The sequence below is a fragment of the Ranitomeya variabilis genome, chromosome 1 (genome assembly GCF_051348905.1).
Source record: "Ranitomeya variabilis isolate aRanVar5 chromosome 1, aRanVar5.hap1, whole genome shotgun sequence".
Classification (NCBI taxonomy): Eukaryota; Metazoa; Chordata; class Amphibia; order Anura; family Dendrobatidae; genus Ranitomeya; species Ranitomeya variabilis.
The window spans coordinates 644,193,839-644,218,472 of NC_135232.1; the positions used below are offsets into that span (position 1 = coordinate 644,193,839).

At 41.4% G+C, this 24,634-nt stretch overlaps 1 protein-coding gene across 1 annotated transcript in view; it reads right to left on the reverse strand.

Moving 5' to 3' along the window:
* PAPLN (papilin, proteoglycan like sulfated glycoprotein) overlaps nucleotides 1–19,215 on the reverse strand; it is a 96,018-nt gene extending 76,803 nt beyond the window's left edge. The window contains exon 1 of the mRNA XM_077261712.1: nucleotides 19,009–19,215. The gene's annotated coding sequence lies outside the window, so the exon portion shown is untranslated. The remainder of the gene's footprint in view (nucleotides 1–19,008) is intronic.
* Between the last annotated feature and the right edge of the window lie 5,419 nt (nucleotides 19,216–24,634).

A 24,634-nucleotide genomic window follows, 5' to 3' on the forward strand; every position in this document is an offset into this window, starting at 1 on the left:
GTATTGCTGCCGTGCTTGCCTGTACTTGTCAAAGTCCACCCATTCCTGGCCGTTCCAGCTTCCTGCCTCTTTCGGGGTCAGCTTCCATGTGTTGAGGTCTGTCCTGGAGTAGCAGCTGACATCCATCTGGAGCCAAGTCTAACCACACCTTCAGGGGCTCTAAGAAAGGTGTTTGCCTAGTAAAGCCCCTCCAGGCTCTCCTCGGTTCATGGCACAGTGGTTCCACCAGTATACCCGTTACATCTACTGTCTATAGAAGCATTTTGTTGTTATTCGAAAGATCTGTTTAATCCCATTAATAAAAAAAAAATTCAACAATACATTATTTTCTGATTACTTTCCTATTAGAAAACACACAAAAAAATTCCTGAGATATTTTTGTTAGAGAAAACATCACAAGGACGTGGAAAATGTTGTACCTACGATAGAAATATGGGATGTTTGCATTCTGGAAGTTTAGGAAGGATTTTGAATTTCCTGAATTTCTCTTTTCATCCTTTATAAAATTGTTTCGAACTTCAAAAATGAAAACGCAAATGTAACAAATGCAAAAATTATATTGTGTTTATAGGAAAAAGTATGTAACCTTTCTGAGAACTGATGTTTCCATAGGTAGAAAATATTTTCCTCCCTTTAGAATCTACTCCTGCTGTCCATTCCTCCCGAGGCCACATTCACGTACCCGAATGTCATGATCCATGATTCATGGACTGGCGGCGGGTCTCCCAACCCAAATGCAGCAGCCTCATGGGCATATATAAAACTGTTAAGTTCGGGTTAGGAAACCTGTAATCAGTCCGGTCTGAACTAGGACCACGAAACACATGGATGAGTGAATCCGACATTAGAGTAAGGCCAGATGGGCGCACACTAGTCATGGCCAAAAACTTGTTCCCTAACATTGGATTTTTGTAGGATTAGAATGGTTTCACCTGCAAAATCAAGAGATTGTTTAAGGAGCATTTTGAAAAATGGTGGCTGCTGAACACTGCTGTTTTTGGCTATGCCTCAGCAGTTCAGTCTGGCCCTACCCTTCCAGGTCTACTGTTTTTTTTTACATTTTGATCATCATCATCCACTTTAAGTGCTTCCACAACTTATCTATTGGCCTACTAAAATAGGACCTTTTTGTTATTCACACAAAAGTTTCCAGGAGGAATAAAGTTAAATTATTATCAGTAGTAGGGATTAGTGATGAGGGAGTATACTCGTTGCTCAGATTTTCCTGAGCACACTCGGGTGTCCTCCGAGTATTTTAGTGTGTTCAGAGATTTAGTTTTCGCCGCCTCAGCTGCATGATTTGCGGCTGCTGGACAGCCTGAATATATGTGGCGATTCCCTAACAAACAGGCATTCCTCACATGTATTGAGGCTTTCTAGCAGGTTCCCTTTCCCTTAAAGGTTCCCTTTAAGCAGAGTAAGCTGTATGGATTCACACAGGAATATTGGATCTTCTGGCAGGGAAGTAGTTAATCAGAGAAATGCAGTCTAACATCTTCTGGAAGCGCAATAGTTAAACAAAGGATAAACTGAGAATTAAATGGACTAGTTGTCTTCCAGCAGGGGAATGGCTAACAGCAGAAATGTAATACAAAAAAGTAAATGCAATTTGTCATCTTCCCGCAGAGCAATGATTAATAGCATGAATGTAACAAAAGTAAATGCAGTGTAGTATATTCCAGCAGGGCAATGGTTAAGAGCAGCGATTTAACAGATAAATAAATGCAGACTGGTGTCTTCCAACAAGGCAATGATTAATTGTAGACAAACTGGAGATTAGCTTGAAAACATGTTTTGTTTTTGTTTTTTGCAGAGGCCAGGTGTGAACAGTTGAGAGAATTAGAAGATTTGGTAACTTGTTGAGAGGTTGTTGTGGACAACACCTAAGTAAACTCAGCTGAGGCTGAAAACATCTTTGATTGTAAAATGAAAGTTAAGAGAAGCTGAGGAGACTACAACACCTGCCTCGAGCTGGACCAAGTGAAGCAGCAGAAAACTTCTGAAACTTGAGGAAACTGAAACAACGCAACTTAATGCTAGCTTTGTTAGAGGCCAGGTGCGTGAGTCTTAAAAAGGTCTAGTGTAATTACGTCAAAAGAATTGTGGGTTACTTGAGAAACCTGGTGTGGACTCTGTAAAGAGAGGCTGCCATAGGAGAAGGGAGCGAGGCCTGACAATTGTACCTGAACAGGTGAGTAACAGATATTCCAGTTTTAATTATGAATTCTGAAGAGACCTACAGCATGAACTATTCCAAATACCAGAAATAAGAATGCTACAGACATACACTGGAGTCAACTTCAGGGTGCCATTGAGCTGCCATCATACACGTTAGATTGGCCATTGTTATGCAAGCTCTCTTAAAAGGGTTGTCTCCATCCTGAAATGGATAAAATTTGCAAAAAGCTTGTTAAAACCTAACTTTTTAAAATTCCTCTAGATTCTCTAGAATGGAATGATTTTCAATTCTATTGCTTATTGCTCATTACCCAAGTAATAGGCCACCTTTTCAGTGTATCTGAGGAGGCCAGTTTCCAAGGCTAGGAGAGCGTAGTTGTGAATGATTATCTGTTAGGAGCATCCGAGAGAGCACAGTGCGCACCAGCAGTGCAACAACGCCGTTGCTCCGAACTGTCAATCTTCAGGAGTGCCCCACCTCCGAGGAGCAGGAAGTTGGGAGGCAGAGATGTGTATATTTACATAAACAACTATAGGTTGTACCGTAATCAGCCCACCACTGACCCTGAATGTAGACATGCTTGTTTAGTAGGGATCTACACTAAAGACATAGACCTATTTATTCCAGTTTCCATACAGCTATAGATATGGAAATTGTTACTTGGCGCAGCAAGACATCTCTGCATGTCACAACTTAACAAAGAGGTATTATAGAGATAAAACAACATATGCTGACACAAGTAAAATGCCTGTACTCAAACAAGCAGAATCACTGTACAAAAACACAAAGATCCAAATGCAAAGAGGATTTTATTGACTTGACATGCAGCAATGTTTGTCCAACGAAACTCTGTCCAAGATTTTTCAATCAGAGCATAAAGGACAGTCCAAAGTCAGGCGGCAAGTGTAAAAAAGCAATGGCCACCTCTTATCAGCTTTTACCGGTTGCCCATTGGTCATTAAGAGCTGCATAGTTTTCTTATATTAAACAGATTAGCCCAATTTAACAACAAGGAATAATTAGAACTTTTTTTTTTTACACAAATCTTCATATAACAGAGTCTGTATCAGCCCTAAATAGTCATCTGATACCTCCGGAGTAATCTGTTTCCTCCTCAGGAGGAACATCTAATGACGTTCTGCTTTAGTCATTTGACCGCTGCAGCCAATCACAGGCATCAGCATCAGGTGATTGACGGATGTAACATCATTGCTTCCTGTTCCAGCGCACACAACATGAGAGGCCTATGCTTGATCTACAGGAGCTCAAGATCAAACTCTTTTAGCCACTACTGCAAATAGTATCAAACTGGAGTGCCAAGGGGCCTCCTGTAACATTGACCCTGGGGAGCCACTAATAAGCTAGGTGCAAGTATTACATTACCCTCATTCACAAATTATCTATGCGTCTATGTAAGAAACTAGATAGTTTTTTTTAATGAATGCGATGCTGCCTTTGTATGTACTTAGCGAATCGAGTGTATTATTATTATTTATTTACTAGCTGTACTACCCGGCTTCGCCCGGGTTAATAACTGCTGTTAGCAAAATAGAATGTGTTAACAAAAATTTATTCTGCACACAAAAACGACAAAACAAGTAGATAGAAATGTAATTGTTAAAAGGCAAAATCTAAGCTAATAGAAGCATTTTGCAACATATATTTCAACACCAGAGATATTCCACACAGATTTAACTAAATTGGCCAAGTAACGTGAAGTAATCTTCTACTACTTATTCGAGAGCCTTTTGATAAACGACATTCTTAGTTTTTCCTTCAGGTGCAAAGACAAACAGATTTTTGGCTGTTCCAACTCTTGAACAGGCCACATAAAGTTGACCATGAGAAAAGCATGGAGATAGTAAATCGATTCCAACTACTTTCAAGGACTGTCCCTGAGCCTTGTTGATGGACATAGCAAATGCCAGTCGAACAGGAAACTGGAGGCGTTTAAAATCAAAAGGCAAATCAGATGGAATGAGAGGAATTGTTGGAATGAAAACATCTTCTCCTGTGGCACATCCTGTCAAAATGGTTGCCTCAATTACATGTGGAAACAGGTTCTTAATCAAGAGTCTTTTTCCATTACACAGTTTTGGTGGATCCAAATTTCTCAATAGCAGAATAGGTGCTCCAGGTTTTAGAAAGAGGTTGTGAGGAGGAAGTCCTTGTGGCTCCAAGGAATTGAGGAACTCAGTTGGATAAAATAATGCTTGAGCAGGGTCTATTCCTGTATCTGACTTGTAGGTTGTACACACACCTGGAAGGAGATTTAGAATTTGAAGATTGATCTTGTTGATGCTGTCATTTTTGGGAGCTAGAACAGCCCTTTCACACAGCCAGCCAGAATTTTTGAAGTGGAGTTGAATGTTTGGAAAAACCTTTGCTTTCAACTCATCAATGGAAGTCACAATGCAACAAAAGTTGCTTGGGAAGGTGATCTGTCCAGTGGTTGAGTTTACTGGTGCCTTGCCATCTCCAATAGTCAACAGCTGGCTCAAAAACAGTCCAGCAGAAACATCGCCTGTCATGTAGACCCTCATGTTTGTGTTCAGTGAAATTTTCTTTACTTTTCTCCAAAGGTACGATGCTTTGAGACAGGCATTAAGTTCGTCTGCAGGGGTTGATCTTGGAATAACAGGTAGTGTTTGGTGGAAGTCACCTGCCAAAACAACAACTACTCCCATTATATATTTGTTGCTACGCAGGTCTTGCAGCAGTCTGTCCACTGCTTCCAGAGCCCTTTTGTGTGACATGGTGCATTCATCCCAAATGATGGCACTGCATTTTTGAAGCAATTTGGCCAATCCTGATCCCTTGGCAATATTACACATGGGGCTGTCACTATGAGACAGGTTAAGTGGTAGTTTGAATGTCGAATGTGCTGTCCTGCCACCTTTTAAAAGCGTAGCTGCAATTCCAGAAGATACCACTGCAAGTGCAATCTTTTTTTGTTGTCGAAATTTTGCCAGGAGCAAGTTGATTACAAATGTCTTTCCTGTTCCACCTGGAGCATCAAGGAAGACAATCCCACCTTTGTTGGTTTCACTGAAACTTAAAATGTAGTTATAGGCGTCCCTTTGGTCTGGTACCAATATTGGCTCGTTCTGAGACACAAATGCTGTCAGTTCATCAATTTTGTAGTTTGTTTCTATGAAAATCTTTCTACACATTTGGATGCCTTTAGGATTTCTTATTGGAGCAGGCAAACCAAGCAACTAAAAGGCTTTTCCTGACATCGCTATGCACTGATCTTCAAGGAGCATTAAAGTTTCATTGAACATTTCCTCAGGAAGTTGATGAGTTGCTGAGGATTTTCCCTTCTAATCTGCATGAGGATGTCCTCACTGAGATCAGTTTTGTACTTTGTCCAAATCTCAAGAGGATTTGAAATGCTACAGGTTGTTAGAATAATAGCAAAGAGGTGTCTTAGTCGCTTTGGGGTTTGTGTGGCTGCTGCTTCACTGAGGGTCATGTCCCAGTGTCCATCATTTTCCAGAAGTCCTTTTCTTTGGCAAGCTTCCCTGAATGTTTCACACACATGGCCTCCGACGGTCTTCAGGTCAGAAAATGATGTAGGGCCTTTGACAACATGAAGTAACATGCGCAGGTAGAAGCACTCTGCATTTGACGGATGAACAGTGTAGACGCGACCAAGCGTATCAGTTGCTTTCACCCCTGGATAGCCTTCAATATCAAGCCCCTGTTTCCTCCGTTCCAGTGTTTTTTCTGGAGGCATTCCAAGTGTAGTACTTTGGTAAATCACAGTAGATAATTGTTTTTGCAAAAGGGTCTTGTTGACACAGCTCAAAAAATGCCAAGAGGGTGGTCTTAGGTGGTGTTAGGAGCTGCTGCTGCAAGTTTGCTGGGTTAAAATAAATTCTCTGTCCATTTTCCAAGGGCACACTCAGATGCACAACTGGTGGGTAGTAGCGCTCATGAATAGAGAATCCTAGTATTCTCCAAACAGTTTCATTGCTGCTTATGTACCTGCCCATCTGGAATGCCTCCACTTCATCAATAATAGGTCCATTTTTTCTGGAGTTCAAAAACTGCTTGATCACTTCCTTTGTGGACATATTTGCAGATATACTTGATTGATTTCACAGAGTGGCAAGATTCGATATTTATGTGGGCCTGGAAGGTTTTTGAGAGCAAAGGGTTGTAAGGCACTACCCACCTGTTGTCAATTTCTATCTCTTGGAGTGATGATCCAACACGCATTTTGAGCTTTGCTGTGAAACCACCAACCCCTGGCTTTCTTCTTCGGTAGACTGGATATCCATCTTGTCCTGTTTGGGTTTCTTGGACCAGGGATCGTGGGTAATGCTTTCAACACCTGCCATCAATCATACAGGGAGAATTTTTGTTGAGACTCCCACATGGACCATGGATCATGTTTTTTTGTGATGTGTCAAACAGCAATGGGTCAATCTGAAGGTCTGGCAATTCGGCACTGATGATATTGTCAATTTCGGTAGGCTGTATTTTTTGCTTCAGCCAGATCAAGATGTGGGCGTGAGGAAGGCCTCTTTTTTGCCATTCAACTGAATACATCCAGCACTGCGTCTCACCATAAATATGTGATTTTGTGATGAGATTAGTCATTTTTGAAACTTTCTTTTTGAAAACCCGAGCAATAAGGTCATGGCGATTCACTGTTTTTTGGCCCGGCAACAGGTGCCCTCCAATTTCCTCCCAGGCAGGATTGCAAGTAAAGGTGATGAAAAGATCTGGACGGCCATACTTTCTCACATAAGTCATTGCATCCTGTGTGTATTCATGCATGTGTCGTGGGCTTCCAGTGACAGTTGATGGAAGAATAACCATTTTCTCCAACTCTTTTGGATCAGCATAATTTGCAACAGCATCTCTAAGGTGAATATTTCCTCTGCCCTGAGCTCCTTTTAATTTAGTCAGATATATAAAAGATGTTCACTCTCAATCTTTGCATACATGTCAACAATAAATTGGTGGAAGAGGTGTTTGCATTTCAAGATGTGATTTTCCTCTGCAAATCTTGTCATGATCCTGTATGCATAGAAGTCCATGGCAGACACTTTTTTTCCTGAAGGGTTGCCTGTTGTAGGATCTGTCTGAGGTATTAAAAAGTGCTAGCCATCTTGTCCTTGCCAAAAGATGATTGGATATTGCAGACCACGATAGGACCTGTGAGTTTCTGCTACTCATTGCAAACTATTGTTCCTTTTCTGAAGCACAATGTCACGGCTTTGAAAATCATTACCTACAATCAAGATGGCTACCTCATCAAATGTGGGAGCATTGAAACGTCGCTGATGCTCACCTTGTGGTGTTTTGTCAGCTCGAATGACAACCTTGTAATTTGGCATGCATTCAAGTGCAGTCTTGAAAAGTTGAACATATGAATTGTTGGAGTGAAGGAACTGCTGCAAAATAGTGACAATATCAAGGCGAGTGTTAGGAATTAAAGAGCATCTCCGCTGAGCCTCTGCTTCTGCATTTCCCATGAAGAAGAGTTGAAGAAATTGAGGTTCTTCTCCTTGTAATGGAAGCAGTGAGCCAATTGAGTGGTAAACCTGTCCTTGAACTTTAAATGTCGGCATAAATCCTGTTGTAAACATTTCTTTTGTTGCACCAAATGATGTCGTTTGGAAGCAGGAGTTGTACTTCTTGATGTTGTCCAAGAAATGCTTTGATATTGTACTGGTACCTGTCATCAGAGACTTTAGGGGATCTGGTGGTGACAGGAGAGGTAGAAGTTTTATCTTGCCATTTGCACAGCATAAACCTGGCGGTTCATCTTTCCATTTTAGGGCACTGCAGTACATGCAGACCACATCCATTTTTTCTATCTGAACTTTAGGATTATCCTGATAGTTTATGTCTGACTGGTAACAAAAGGCAGCATGTTTCAAATCTCCAACCATTTCCTGTGCCCTGTTGGAAGAAATAGCAATTCTCTTAGTGGCAAGTCGGCCTTCTCTCTGCTGAGATGACTCATTGGCCCTTGAGGAAGCAGCTTTTCTTCTCTTATCTGCAAGCCTCGCTTCCCTCTCCTCAGAAAGTTCATTGGCTCTTGAGGAAGCAGCTCTTGTTTTCATGTCTGCAAGCCTCGCTTCCCTCTCCTCAGAAAATTCATTGGCTCTTGAGGAAGCAGTTCTTGTTCTCTTGTCTGCAAGCCTCGCTTCCCTCTCCTCAGAAAGTTCATTGGCTCTTGAGGAAGCAGCTCTTGTTTTCATGTCTGCAAGCCTCGCTTCCCTCTCCTCAGAAAGTTCATTGGCTCTTGAGGAAGCAGCTCTTATTCTCTTGTCTGCAAGCCTCACTTCCCTCTGCTCAGAAAGTTCATTGGCTCTTGAGGAAGCAGCTGCTGTTCTCATGTGTGTCAGCCTTGTTTCTCGGTCTTCACATTTTTCATTGGCCCGTAATGCAGCTTTTCTTTTCGCATCAGCCGACATTCGTGCTATGGAATTCCTTTTCTTATGAGGCATTATTGTGGTAAAAATAGTCTGTAACTGGCAGTTTCTATATCCTCTCACATAGAGGTAATGTGACTGACCTCAGCCTTTCCACCAACACACCCTAACTGACATGCTATTACCTCACACAAGCTTTGTTATACTGAGAATGTCCTGCCTATATTAACCAATCAGAGCTCAGATTAATTAACTGTTGCAAAGTAGAAGCTGAGCTGTGATTGGTTGCTATTGGCAGCCTGATAAATCCCAGCCAACAGGAAGCCCTCTCCCCTGGCAGTATATATTAGCTCACACATACACATAATAGACAGGTCATGTGACTGACATCTGTCGTATTTCCTATATGGTACATTTGTTGCTCTTGTAGTTTGTCTGCTTATTAATCAGATTTTTTATTTTTGAAGGATAATACCAGACTTGTGTGTGTTTTAGGGCGAGTTTCATGTGTCAATTTGTGTTGAGTTGCGTGTGGTGACATACATGTAGCGACTTTTGTGACATGAGTTTTGTGTGGCGACATGCGTGTAGCACCTTTTTGTGTGTCGAGTTGCATGTGACAGGTTAGTGTGTTTTGCGCGTCGAGTTTTATGTGTGGTGCGTTTTGAGTATGTGCAAGTTTTGTGTGAGGCAACTTTTGCATGTGTTGCAACTTTTGTGCATGTGGCAATTTTTCTGCGTGTGCAAGTTTTGCGTCTGGCGAGTTTTCCATGAGGTGAGTTTTGCACGTGCGGCTAGTTTTGCGTGAGCCTAGTTTTGCATGTGGTGAGTTTTGCATGTGGCAAATTTTGCATGTGGCGAGTTTTGAGTGGCGACTTTGGTGTTTCTACTTTTATGTGGAGAGGTTGGTGCATGTGTGGTAAAATGTGTGCTGAGGGTGGTATATGTGTTCAAGCACGTGGTAGTGTGTGGCGCATTTTGTGTGTGTTCATATCCCCATGTGTGGTGAGTATCCCATGTCGGGGCCCCACCTTAGCAGCTGTACGGTATATACTCTTTGGCGCCATCGCTCTCATTCTTTAAGTCCCCCTTGTTCACATCTGGCAGCTGTCAATTTGCCTCCAACACTTTTCCTTTCACATTTTCCCCATTATGTAGATAGGGGCAAAATTGTTTCGTGAATTGGAACGCGCGGGGTTAAAATTTTGCCCCACAACATAGCCTATGACGCTCTCAGGGTCCACACGTGTGACTGTGCAAAATTTTGTGGCTGTAGCTGCGACGGTGCAGGTGCCAATCCCGGACATACACACATACACACACACACACACACATTCAGCTTTATATATTAGATATACCTGGAAGTCATCTCCCCTGTATATAGTATATACCTGTATGTCATCTCCCCTGTATATAGTATGTACCTGTATGTCATCTACCCTGTATATAGTATATACCTGTATTACATCTCCTCCTGTATATAATATATAGCTGTATGTAATCTCCTCCTGTATATAGTATATACATGTATGTCATCTCCCCTGTATATAGTATATACCTGTATGCCATCTCCTCCAGGCTGTCAATTTGCCTCCAACACTTTTCCTTTCACTTTTTCCCCATTATGTAGATAGGGGCAAAATTGTTTGGTGAATTGGAATGCGCGGGGTTACAATTTTGCCTCACAACATAGCCTATGATGCTCTCGGGCTCCAGACGTGTGACTGTGCAAAATTTTATGGCTGTAGCTGCGACGGTGCAGATGCCAATCCCGGACATACACACATACATTCAGCTTTATATATTAGATATAGCACCATTGATTCCATGGTGCTGTACATGAGAAGGGGTTACATACAAATTACAGATTGTGTTAACTATTGTTCTTATAGAGGGGTGCAGAGATTAGTTCTGCCTAGGGGCCCACCACGGGATTCATGGATTCCCCCCTGGGCCACGCAAATGTAAAATTAATATTTCTTCTTGCTACATGGGCACCATCAGACTTTGGGGAACCTCGACAATCAGACAAAAAACCCCGAGCTCTACGGTTTCAAGTCAAGGATCTGGTAAATTAAGGGCCTTCTGTGACTCGGTTGTCAAACAGGTTGCACAAATCTGAAGCCATCTTAGATCTTATTTGCAGATATCTATACAACAGAAATTAAAGCTCTTTCCGACTCCTTTCCATTAAAAATTGTCATCAATGCTAAACTGATGGTGGTCTGACTGCTAGAAAATTCAGCGATTGCCTGAAGAACTGCTAGCCATAACTCAGTAGCAAGGATTTAGCAAGGAGTGGCAGGTATTGAACCAACTAAAAAAAAATGCGCAAAACACATAGGTCTCCTATGAATGGTTAAAAATGTTTTAGACAGAAATATTTCTTAAGTATTGTATAAGAATTTCACAATGTTTGACTCCTTCTCCCATTAAAAGAAATTAGAATGTTGGAGCCGCAATAATGTATCTTCTTACACAAACATGGATCTGTGCTTGTTTTCTTAGTATATAAATATTTACTTTTCCAAGATAATGATGAGGTTTTTTTATGGTAATTCCAATGGGGAATTAGCTGCTTAGTAAAATGATCGGATACAGAATACAATACAATTACCGTAAATAAGGTACATTTTGTAACAAACTCGTAGTCAAGTTTGCAATAATCCAAAAATGAGAAGAAACGCCGCACAGCACAATCCTCTGTGTAGTAAAAAACCTTTGTCCTTTATTTCATACACCGTAACATGGACATGGTTACAAGGGGCAGCAGGACGACTGCAGAAAAAGCCGGTACAGGAGAAGGACTACTGCAGTTTCGCTCTTATCACGCTTCAACGGGTCCTAGTATAACCGATGGTATGTCATTTCCTTTTTAAGCCGTCATCACATGACTTCATTTACATAAATTAAAAGCATTTAAAACATGCATAAATCACAAATAAAAACAACAACCACTATATCTACTTTCGTTGAGGACTTGAAATCCACAGCCTAATATATAACACGTTATTTCAAGGCATAGACTTACTAGTTAGATTCTGATTAAATTTTATAGAAAGCACGAGAAATCGAATAATTCATTAAGACCCAAAGGGCCCTGTGCGTTCGTTCTTATTATCCATTTGGCTTCTTGCCATTGGAGGATTTTATTATGGTCACCCCCATTTTTTGGAAATGTAACCATTTCTATGAACGCAAAACGCAGGCATTGGGGGTTAGAGCCGTGTACCTCCTGAATGTGCTTTATAAGCCGTGGAGACCATTTGCCTGTTGAAATAGAGTGAAAATGCTCTCGAAATCTTACGAACATTGGTCTTATGGTTTTGCCTATATAAAAGTGTAAGCAAGGACAAAAAATAGTTTATACCACGTTTTTAGTTTTACATGTTGAATATGCCCAATTTTTAAAGAATAGCCTGTCAAGTGGTATTGGCAGAAATTACAGTTCTCACATTTATAATTTCCTTTAGGAACTAATGTACTTAACCAATTATTTTCTGAATTCTCAATTCGATTTTGGACCAACAGATCTGACAAATTATTTGTTCGTGGGTTTTATTATTCTTTGCTTAGTTAAATCATTATCTGCTTCTAAAACATGACAGTTCTTTCGGATAGACGCATGAATTGTTCTATCTAATGACGTATGTTTAAAACAAAAGTAGAAATTTTTTTCCTGTGTCCCTGAACAGAGTGACTCGTTATTCCGCTTGGATCTGCCATGCAGCAATTCTCTTTGGGTAAATTTATTGACTTGTATTTCCGCATTATTCAAAACACCTAAAGGATAACCTCTATCTATAAACCTCCCCTTTAATTCATCTACTTGTTTTTTAATCAATAATAATGACGCCTGTTTTAAAAAACAAGTAGATTAATTAAAGGGGAGGTTTATAGATAGAGATTATCCTTGAGGTGTTTTGAATGGTGTTTTTTTTGTTCACGATTTATTAGACAAAGGAGCAAATAATATCTAATATCCCAGATAGGCTGCTTATTATCCAGATATATTACCAAGAAGAATTTGGTACTATGAATATTTTATTTGTATAAATTTGATTGAGTGCAAATTAAGAAATAAAAAAAGCAAGAAAAAATAATAATAATAATAATTTGCTCCAGTTCTGTGGTTGAAAGGTCTTAGAAAGAATCCATGCTTGTTTTATGTAGATCAATGTTTCTCTGTGCCTGGTGTTACGTGGACCGATCTTTGCAATGGTAGCCGAAATGTGCCGTGCAGGCACTTGGGCTATATAAAGAAATGACCAGGGCATAAACCAAGGAGGCATCTGCTCCTCAAGCAGTCTGTGCGGCAAGATCTGCTGTAATTTGGAGTCTGGGGTCTCAATTTATCAGAGTCTGATGAAGAAGGGAATACGTGCATTTTGGGGAATGTGGCTTTACAACGGGATATGAAACATGTCAAAAATTATAAAACTACAGTGCAGATTCCCATTAAGGTCAATGGAGATGCAGATTATGGAGTGGAACTGATGAGATTAATGTTACTCACATTTCTGCAATGATACAGTGTAAGAATTTACCTTAATATATACCCTTTGTGCGGCAATCTTATACATCTTCCAGAAGGAGTGCTTGTATAAAAATAACCAGGTAGACCGCCGTATAGGCCCTCTACTTACAATGGTTACAGAGGAATCTCACCCCAGCAAAAAGAATATTTTAATTTCAAAAGTTTAATAGTATTTCGTGGCTTCTAAAAATAAGGACAAATACTGCGGCCATATATGAGCACAAGACAAAACCTCCCCGAGGACAAACACGTAATTCTCCATTCTAACATCTGTCCAAAAATACAAATCGGGACACGACCTGAAACAACGGAGACAACTGCAAGCACTCGGAGTAACAACAAACGGCATTTATCAACCACTTGCTTCAACATCATATGGTAAATATTTATTCCCAGTGTTCTGACAGTTTGTTTCCACATATAGGACTTGTCAGTTTTAGTAAATGTTGGATTAAATGAAATGTATCCTTTTAAACAACAATTTCTGACCACAGGAGAACATTTGGAGCCTTTTAACATGTCAACACCTATTGAAAGTCACAAAAAGTGTTGAAAGCGCTTGTATTCTCCAACAATAACGCAATTTCCTGCTATTCTTTCTCTCTTATCGCACTGGTGTGAATAACAAGAAAAAAAACTAAACTTAAAGGCTTGTGTCAATTACATAAAGATATATCCATTTTAATCTTCTCAAGTACATTCTTTAAAAAGAGCAAAAAGACAAATTATATACGTTGACAAAATGAGCTTTTTGGTGCTGTAGATTTTCTGCGGCATTTCTGCACCCATTAAGTAACATAGGTTACTTGCCTTTAAAAAAAGAAATAAGCAGAGTAAAAAAACCTCACCAAAAACTCATCATGGGAACGTAGACTAATGGAACATCTGATGCAGACATTGGTATGACTTTCCTAAATCAACTGCATGGAGTTTGCAGAAATCCGCGCTCATATTGCGGAAAAACCATCAAATGAATGTAATATATTTTTATTTGCAGACATTGCTGCTGTATGTGAATTTAGCCTTACATTTTAAAGGGGAACCAGTTATTCATGCTGCCCGAATTCTCCCTGCCTTGTTCCTGATGGCTGACAGTTCTCCTCTGTGCAGAGAGAGATCAATTAGTCAAGGGGAACTCCATTTTTTTCTTCTTGTTTCAATCAGCCTGCTGGATCAGATTTTCATCCATGTTTGGTCCGTGTGTTAAGTAGCTTTTCTTATAAGCAAATGCGGAAAAAAATAAAAAAATGGTTGTTTGCCAAGTTTCTCCTAGCAAAACGTTCACTGAAGACCAGACGACACACACATGCATGTGTGGTCCCATTCACTTGAAATGGGGCAAGTTGGAGCAAAATAAGACAGGTCTCCATTTTATTACACAATCGCCTTCATATTCCCCAGCGCTTTAAAGAAATTGTCAACAGGGACAGCAATATCTTTGGAGCGTGGGAGGAAACCGGAGAACCCGGAGGAAACCTACAGAAACACGGGGAGAACATACAAACTCCTTGCAGATTTTGTCCTTGGTGGGATTTCAACCCAGAACCCCAGTGCTGCAAAGCTACTGAGCCACAGAACAGTGCTAGCCACTGAGCCACCGTGCTGCTAAAGCTCCCATAACATTCAGTGGAGCCTTTATCGTACTAGAGTGGCTGACTACCGCCTTCTCTCAGCAAATGGGTTCAACTTCAACCCCGTCCTCCCAAGGGGTATTTCCATTTTTCCACTTAAAATATCTCAGTATGACCAGAGTTCTTACACAAGTAAATAGCTCCGTAACACATGCCCCCAATCCCCCCACCACCCCACCGCACACCACTCTGCCATGCATGAAGTCTAATCCTTTTAACATGATAATCCTGTAACCAGCAATTCACATAATTCTAGCAATTAGAACTCGCATGTGCCGGAGAAACAGGTCAGGTGAGCGCAGCTCTGATTTATAATCTACTTGAAAAAGTCCAGAAACTTTTTGTATCTAAGGACTCCTTCAAATTGCTATTTTTTTTTCTGACACATCTGCGTTTTTCACAGATCGAGATAGTACCCAGTATATTCCATGAGGATTTTCACATGTCTGATTTTATTTTTTTTGCATAACATCCCGGAAATAGGTTTAATACATTGGATAAAGATTAGCAAAGTAAATTTATGGGTTCATGGAAAAATTGGGCAGCACTTGGATGCCATCCGTGTGCTGTTGGTTTTTCATGGAATGTGAGAAAGAAATTACAGAACCTTTGTTTTCTCATCCAAGAAAAACTGAGATAAAAATCTGATGAAACTTTGCGCATTTAAAAAAAACCCGTAGAGACATCTGAATGAGCACTTACTATGAAGCCACACAGCCAACATCATTGGAGGCAATGGGAGTAGAAATGAATGAATATGTTCGGAACCAATCATCAAACATAAAGTTGTCACAAATAGGGTAACAATATGGCAAATTCAAATTCGGTGACCGATTCCGAACATATTCACTCAACTCTACTCCTGATCCAAACTAAATAGCCTCATATACGCCCATGAGTCTGTCGGGTTCACATTAGGAGATTAGCGGCCAGTCCAGGAATCGCACGCAGTACATACTTGGACCAGGAAAAACTTGTGTGTCCTTAGGGACACATGCACAGATGCTGCAGCGCCTCGTTTTGTTGTTGTTTTCTCACACCTGCATTAAAAACCTGAGCTAATCCTGACTTTGCGGGCTCACCCTAAGGGCTCCTGCACATGAATGCACTCGGACGACATCTGAATGCAGTCCAATTTCCACATACCAATAAAATGGAGAAGATGGAGACATGTTTTTTCTCCATCTTCTCCACATCCGAGAGAATCGGATCACACTATGATTACACTCTGATCAGAATGTAATTTGCATAATTGACCCAATTCTCTTGAATGACAGAATATACACTTTTGTGACCCTAACCTAAGAACAACTTCGTTCCATAACCCTTCCTTTCTGTAGAACTACACAAACTGGCATTTTGTGGCTTTTTTGGCAATGTTAATACATGTGCCCTCATATTTAAAGTGGCTAATTACCTTAATGTAGCCAATACATTGCCAGAAATTAGAAGAATTCTGATTGTACGGAAAGCAATCATGGAAATATATGTACGGCCACTTTATGATGGAGCAGCTTTATCAGCAATGTTCTGCTATATTTCAGCATCCCTATCCTCTCCATTGCGCCCCTTGCAACCAGGAATATTTTGGATAGAGGGTATTTGCTATTGGGGCATCCGGCTAACCTCTCTGTTCGACCCATTTCTAGAACATACAGCTCTGGCAAAAATTAAGAGACCACTGCACAGTTTTATAAAAATCAGCTTCTCTACATGTCTGACAGCCATTCCATTCCATTGTCAGTTGAATTCCAACCAGAGTACACCTCATTCTACTTACTGTGCTTCTGATTAGGTGATCATCTGAACAAAATCTTAGTTAATGAAGGAAAGTATAAAAAACACTGCTGTGGTGTTCACAATCCTCTTGCAGTAGGACAAGCTGGATGGCAAAACAAGTGCTAGTAATAGCCCAAAAGTAATAGGAATGAAACAATAACTTTTAACCATGCCAAAGGAGTTGAAAAGTCTTGAGTGAGAAAACGAAGGGCTCAATTTTAGCTTTAATAGCAGAGGGACACGGTGTGCGTCATGTTGCCTCCATCCTTAAAATTTCTAAGACGGCAGTCCATTACAACAAGGTCAAGCAGCAGACATTGGAGACAACAAAGCTACAGACCGGCAGAGGGCGAAAACGACTCTCAACTGACCGGGATGACCGTCATCTTATTCGAATGCCACTCAGCAACCGCAGGATGACATCAAGTGACCTACAAAAGGAATGGCATATGGCAGCTGGGGTGAAGTGCATGGCAAGAACAGCTCGTAACAGGCTCCTACAGGCAGGACGCAAGTCATGTAAAGCTAGAAAAAAAGCCTTTCATCAATGAGAAGCAAAAGAGAGCCAGGCTGAAGTTTGCCAAAGACCATAAGGATTGGACCATAGAGGACTGGAGTAACGTAATCTTCTCTGATGAGTCTAATTTTCAGTTTTGGCCAACACATGGTCGTCTGATGGTTAGGCGGAGACCTGGAGAGGCGTACAAGCCACAGTGTCTTGCACCCACTGTGAAATTTGGTTGGGGATCGATGATGATCTGGTGATGCTTCAGCAAGGCTGGAATTGGGCAGGTTGTTCTTTGTGAAGGACATATGAATGAAAGCATACAAGGTTATCCTGGAAAACCAGAGGCAGCACGGTGGCGCAGTGGATAGCACAGCAGCCTTGCAGCGCTGGAGGGTTCAAGCCCCACTAAGGACAACATCTGCAAAGAGTTTGTATGTTCTCTCCGTGTTTGCGTGGGTTTCCTCCGGGTACTCCGGTTTCCTCCCACATTCCAAAGACATACTGATAGGGAATTTAGATTGTGAGCCCCAACAGGGACAGCAACGATAATGTGTGCAAACTGTAAAGCGCTGCGGAATATGTTAGCGCTATATAAAATATATTATATTTAATTAATATATTATTATTATTATTATTACCAGTTGATTCCATCTGCTCAGGCAATGTTCCCCAACTCTGAGGACTGGTTTTTCCAGGAGGACAATGCGCCATGCCACACAGCTAGGTCAATCAAGAGGTGGATGAAGGACCACCACATCAAATCCCTGTCATGGGCAGCTCAATCTCCAGACCTGAACCCCATTGAAAACCTCTGGATTGTAATGACGAGGAAGATAGATAGTCGCAAGCCTTCAAACAAAGAAGAACTGCTTACACTTTAGTACCAGGAGTGGCATAAGATCACCCAAATGCAGTGTGAAAGACTGGTGGAAAGCATGCCAAGACGCATGAAAGCTGTGATTAAAAATCATGGTTATTCCACAAAATATTGATTTCTGAACTCTTCCTGAGTTAAAACATTAGTATTAGTGATGAGCGAATATACTCGGGTGACCTCCAAGTATTTTTTAGTGCTCAGAGATTTAGTTTTTCTTGCCGCAGCTGAATGATTTACATCTGTTAGCCTGCATAAGTACATGTGGGGGTTGCCTGGTTGCTAGGGAATCCCCACATGTACTTATGCTGGCTAAGAGATGTAAATCATTCAGCTGAGGTGCTGAAAACTAAATCTCCGAGCAATACTCGGAGGACCCTTGAGCATACTCGAAAAATCTTGAGTAACGAGTATATTCGCTCATCACTAATTAGTATTGTTGTTTCTAAATGATTATGAACTTCTTTTTTTGCATTATTTGAGGTCTGCAAGCAATGCATTTTTTTGTTATTTTGACCATTTCTTCTTTTCAGAAAAAAAGACAAAATTTATTGCTTGGAACTTTGGAGACATGTTGTCGGTAGTTTATAGAATAAAAGAACAATTTACATTTTACTCAAAAATATACATATAAAGAGAAAAATCAGATAAACTGAAAATTTTGCAGTGGTCTCTTAATTTTTGCCAGAGCTGCAGGCTGATGTTATATGGCAAAGTATGGCCACCACCTGCCGTACAGTCACCCATGGCATTCTTTATGAGAATCAGTCTGCTAGTAAGGTGTCGCTTACTCGCTTACATGGCTGCGGTATGGATCCACATTGTAGAGATCTATAATGCAGCCTTCAAAGCCTAGGAGTCCACATTGCACCTCTGTGAGAATGCACTAAAATACACATCCCCCCTGAAATATATAATTCTATGCAACATTCTGATAAATCAATTGTCTAATATAAGCAAAAAAGTCGATAAACCACAATATTCTATATGCATCCCCGTGTCGGTGTATTTGCCTACACAACATAGGCATTTCTCGGAGTTTTCGTTACCAAGTCTGGCATCCAGGTAACTTTCTGACATTGGTATTCACTAGTAAGCGTCTTACCTTGGGCCTGCCTGGGGGGCAGAGTTCTAAAAAGGCAGCTGTTCCGTTTCCTTGGATCCTAAACTTCCTAATGAAATCCAAGCGTCCACCAGTAATAAGAGGTTTGCTTAGGTCTCAGACCAGAGATCTGCGGTGTTTCTTATTTCCTAGTGAAAACCAACTGCATAGAGCGCAGATAAGGCAGGCAGCCAACTCACTCAGTGCTTTGTGGGAGAGTGGATTCCACTTTGCAGAAAAAGGTGTTTTCACCCCCCCCCCCAAGCTTTTTTTTTCTTTTGCCTTTCCCAGCAGCTCACAAAGATCCTTTCTGGGTGGGACTCACTGCACTGGTTTATTGTAGCCCAGGGTGGAAAAGAAATCATAGTGAAACATTAGACAGATGGGACTGAAGGCAGCTCTATACTGTGCAGAGCTCTCGGGAGAATGAGGAAGTATCTGACTGAGGAACACTCCTCATCTAACAAAAACAAAGAAAAATTAGGGTCACTTTCACAATGCAGTATTTTGGCCAGGATCTTCGTGTTTATTTGTAATGTCTACGGAATGATAATCAGAAGAATTTTGCCAATCATTGGGGCAATCAAACATGGTAGTGATCAGCCGACAAAAGTCCTTGCAATAAAAAAAAAAAATTAGCCCATCTCCAAATGCTCTGCCATAACATGCAAGCTAAATATGGATTTCTACTAATACTTTAGGGCCTTATTCAGACATCCTTTGTTTCTCTTGCGCATGAAAATATAGACTGAATTTCAGAAGTGTTTTGGATCACATTGTCATCATTGTTTAGTTATTTTCTCATATGCAAAAAAGTTGCATAGCTTCTCCTACTCATTGCAATTTTAAATGCACACAAATTAAATATGAATGTCAAGCTGCAGCTTCCACATCTTTCTCTGCAGCTCCAACACACAGGCTGCTCAACTTTCCTACCTAACCCATGCAGTTTCCAAACAGAAAGAGATCCTGGCTCATCTCGCTCTCAGCTAAATCTCATATCTTGGTAGGTCACTCACCAGCTCAAGCACCCACAACTCTGCTTCATCCAGCAAATTGACACACCTAGTAAATCAGGCTGTGGTTCTAGTAACAAGTTAGGCAGATACATCTAATCAAATTCTGCTGAGCTAGAACTTCACTCTGTCCTAACTGGCTAAGCTACACAGCCCCCTTGCTCAAAGCCAGGGGCTGAACACTATCTGCCATTAAAGAGTTCCTACAGGTCTCTGCTGCCTACAGATTATATGCAATGCCGCCTGCACATAGTGCCTAAGTTTTGTCTTAAGCACGTTGAATGCTGATCGATGGGGTTGAGAGCTGGTGATTTACTCAGCCATTGCAGAATATTACACTTCTTTGCCTTAAAAAACTGCTGTGTTGCTTTCGCAGTAGGTTTTGAGTCATTGCCCATCTGTACTGTGAAGCGACGTCCAATTAACCTTGCTGTATTTGATTGAAACTCAACAGAAAGTACACTTCAAAATTCATCCGGCTCTTCAGTCACAACATGAATAAACACTAATGACCCAGTGCCATTCGAAGCAATGAATGCCCATGCCATCACACTACATCCACCATGTGTTACAGAAGATGTGCTGTGCTTTGGATCATGAGTCGTTACAAGCCTTCTGCAGGCTGTCTTCTTTCCATCATTCTGGTACAGGTTGATCTGAGTTTTGCTATTACAGAACTAGGGGGTTTCTTTAGAAGTCTAATCTGGCCTTTCTACAATTCTATTATTCAGGCTGATTAATGGTTTGTATCTTGTGGTCAACCCTCTGTATTTGCTCTCATGAAGTCTTCTCTTTATGGTGGCCTTAGATACTGAAACACCTACTTCCTGGAGAGTGTTCTTCATTTGGGTGGATGTTGTGAAGGGGTTTTTCTTCACCAAGGAAAGAATTCTGCGATCATCTACCACTGTTGTCTTACTTAGATGGACATCCAGGGCTTTTTGAGTTCCAAAGCTCACCAGAAAGTTTTTTTTTTTTTTGCAGAATTGACCAAACTGTTGATTTTTGCCACTCCTAACATTTCTGCTATTTTTGGTCTGTTTCTCTTCCATTGAGAGGTCCTTTGATTGCATGCTGTGGATTCACAGCAAGAGCTTCCAAATGCAAATGCCACACCTAGAATCAGCTCTAGACCTTTAACCTCCTTAATAGACAATGAATTAATGAAGGAAAAGCCTGTGCAGCCCAATAAAGAGCTTTTAAGATAATTATTCAATTTCTTTTGATCCCTTGAAAAAAAGGCAGCTACAATTTTAAACAGCTGTAAATCCTAAACCCTTACTCCAATTAAAGTAGCTAATCTTCCTTCCTACCTCAAAGACACTGGTGCGCTGTTGCGCAAGGTCGACGGACTGTATCTGAAGGGAGATTCTCTACTAGTTTCGGCAGATGTGGAATCCCTCTACACTAATATAGAACATAAAGTCGGCATTGCCGTTGTATGGTATTTCTTGGAGACATCTCCATTGTCCCATGGGTTGAGGGAGCGTCTGCTGGACCTACTGGAGTTCACCCTCACACACAATTTTTTTTTTTGTTTTCAAGGGGTCCTCCTACCTACAGCTCCAGGGGACAGCTGTGGGTGTGGCCTTTGCATCGTCCTATGCTAATCTGTTCCTGGGGCTGTGGGAGAGGGATCTCTTTCTGTCAGACAACCAGACACCGATGGCCCGCGTCCCTTTTTGGATGCGGTACATCGATGATATCTTGCTTGTCTGGCAGGGCACAGCCGTCGACCTTCAACAGCTCATCCTCAATCTGAACAACCACGACCTCAACATTCATCTCACCTTTACGTGTGATGTTGAGAAGGTTGACTTTCTGGATGTTGCCATCAGAAAGGATTTAGCTGGGAATTTCCAGACGGACATTTTCAGGAAGACAACACCAACGAATACATTGCTGCACACCTCCTCTTGTCATCCCCATCATATGATTAAATCCATACCTGTTGGCCAGTTCCTCTGCTTGCGTTGTATATGCTCAGCCGATAGTGATTTTGAGAAATGGAAGGAGGAACTAAAAATGCGTTTTTTAGCATGGGGATATAGCAGACGTATAATCAAAAAAGCCTATAATCGGGCCAAATATTCAGTACAGCATGATCTGTTATATAAAACTCAGCCCTGTGCCAATCTTGACAGGGATGGACAATTAAGATTCATTACCAACTACCATCCGCACTCCGGCAGGGTGTGATCTGCACTGGAGAAGGTATGGCCCATTTACAGGTTGACCCTATTAAAAAATTTCTTCCAATTAGGCCATCAATTACGTTCAGACGAGCAAATAATTTACGTGACTGTTTGACCCATAGTCACTATATAGGGCAATATATGACGACATTTTTGGATGATTTTCCTGTAAGGGGTAGTTGTTCTCCGTGTGGTCGCTGCATCAACTATTCCAATGTGGACAGGTGTGATTCATTTTCAAACTCTAGTGGTACAAGACAGTTTAAGATAAAAAAAACGGATATCCTTTACCACTAGGTACGTTATATATTATGCCACCTGTCCATGCGGACTTATTTATGTTGGTCTTACAACTAGACAGCTTAAGGTCCGCATAAGAGAACATTTCCTTGGGATACAGGCTGCTGAGACACACACGGATGACTCCACCCTTAAGACAATACCGCGTCATTTCAAGTACTTCCATGGGTGCGATGGTACCCTGATGAGGGCGCGTGGTATTGATTCTCTGAATATCAGTATCAGAGGTGATAATCTTTCTAAAAGGCTTGGACAGATGGAAATGCGATGGGTTTGGACCCTCCGCACGACCCAACCCCTAGGTCTTAATGAAAATTTAAACTTTGTGCCATTCCTTTGACTGTTCGACTGCTGCACACTTGAGTATCTTCCCACATCCTATTATTTTATGTGATTTTAATTTTTGCTATTTTTTGCATAGGTTTGTAAGTGATCTGATCCGGTATTTGAATTTTGTTGAATATGCCGAGACGGACTATACTATGCATAAACTACTGGAAGAAGCAATATGGAACACATAATATTTTTTTACATTCTTGGCTATATCTGGTATTATTGTTTGTTACAAATGATGTTTGCATATTTTCTGCACTACTTTCCCGTATATTCTGAGCATATTCAACTCATATGCTCCTTATATGGCCATGATTCTTGGTGATTTTTATTATCTGCATATTATCTACTAGATGGTGGCCCGATTCTAACGCATCGGGTATTCTAGAATATGTATGTAGTTTATTTATGAAGATTTCAGAATAATGCAATGAATACACAGGATTCGGCCTGCCGGGCGCGACCAATTAGCGAAGCGTGGTTCAAATCCCGCGCCAATTCGCGGCCGGACTGCGTCTGTCCCTGATTGTTCGCGGCCGGCCGGGCGCGACCAATCAGTGAAGCCAGGGCGAGCTCCAAGTTTTTGAGGGCCCCGGGCGAAAGAGTCTCACAGCCCACATGGCATATAGCACAGCCCACGTAGTATTAGCACAGCCACGTAGTATATAGCACAGCTGCGTAGTATAGTATAGTATATAGCACAGCCCACGTTGTATAAAGCACAGCCACGTAGCATATAACACAGCCACATAGTATATTGCAGCCATGTAGTATATAACACAGCCACGTAGTATATATCACAACCCACGCAGTATATAACACAGAGCACGTAGTATATAGCACAGCCCACGTAGTATATAGCAGAGCCCACGCAGTATATAACCCAGCCACGTAGCATATAACACAGACCACATAGTATACAGCAGCCACGTAGTATATAACACAGCCACGTAATATATAGCACAGCCCACGCAGTATATAACACAGCCCACGCAGTATATAACACAGCCACGTAGTATATAGCACAGCCACATAGTATATAGCACAGCCACATAGTATATTGCACCGCCACGTAGTATATAGCACAGCCCACGTAGTATATAGCACAGCGATGTAGTACATAACACAGCCCACGCAGTATATAACACAGCCCACGCAGTATATAACACAGCCCACGTAGTATATAGCAATGTGGGCACCATATCCCTGTTAAAAAAAATAATTAACCCCTTCCCGACATGTGACGGTATAGTACGTCACATGTCGGGACCCCCGCTTTGATGTGCGCTCCGGCGGTGAGCGCACATCAAAGTCGCGACATGTCAGCTGTTTTTTACAGCTGACATGTGCGCGCAATAGCGGCGGGTGAAATCGCGATCACCCGCCGCTATTAACTAGTTAAATGCCGCTGTCAAGCGCAGACAGCGGCATTTAACTACCGCATCCGGCCGTGCGGCCGGATATGAGCGCATCGCCGACCCCCGTCACATGATCGGGGGTCGGCGATGTGTCAGGAAGGTAACCATAGAGGTCCTTGAGACCTCTATGGTTACTGATTGCCGGTGGCTGTGAGCGCCACCCTGTGGTCGGCGCTCACAGCACACCTGCAAATCTGCTGTGTAGCAGCGATCTTATGATCACTGCTGCATAGCAGAGCCGATCGGGCTGTGCCTGCTTCTAGCCTCCCATGGAGGCTATAGAAGCATGGCAAAAGTAAAAAAAAAAAGTTTTTAAAAATGTGAAAAAAATAAAAAAAATATAAAAGTTTAAATCACCCCCCTTTCG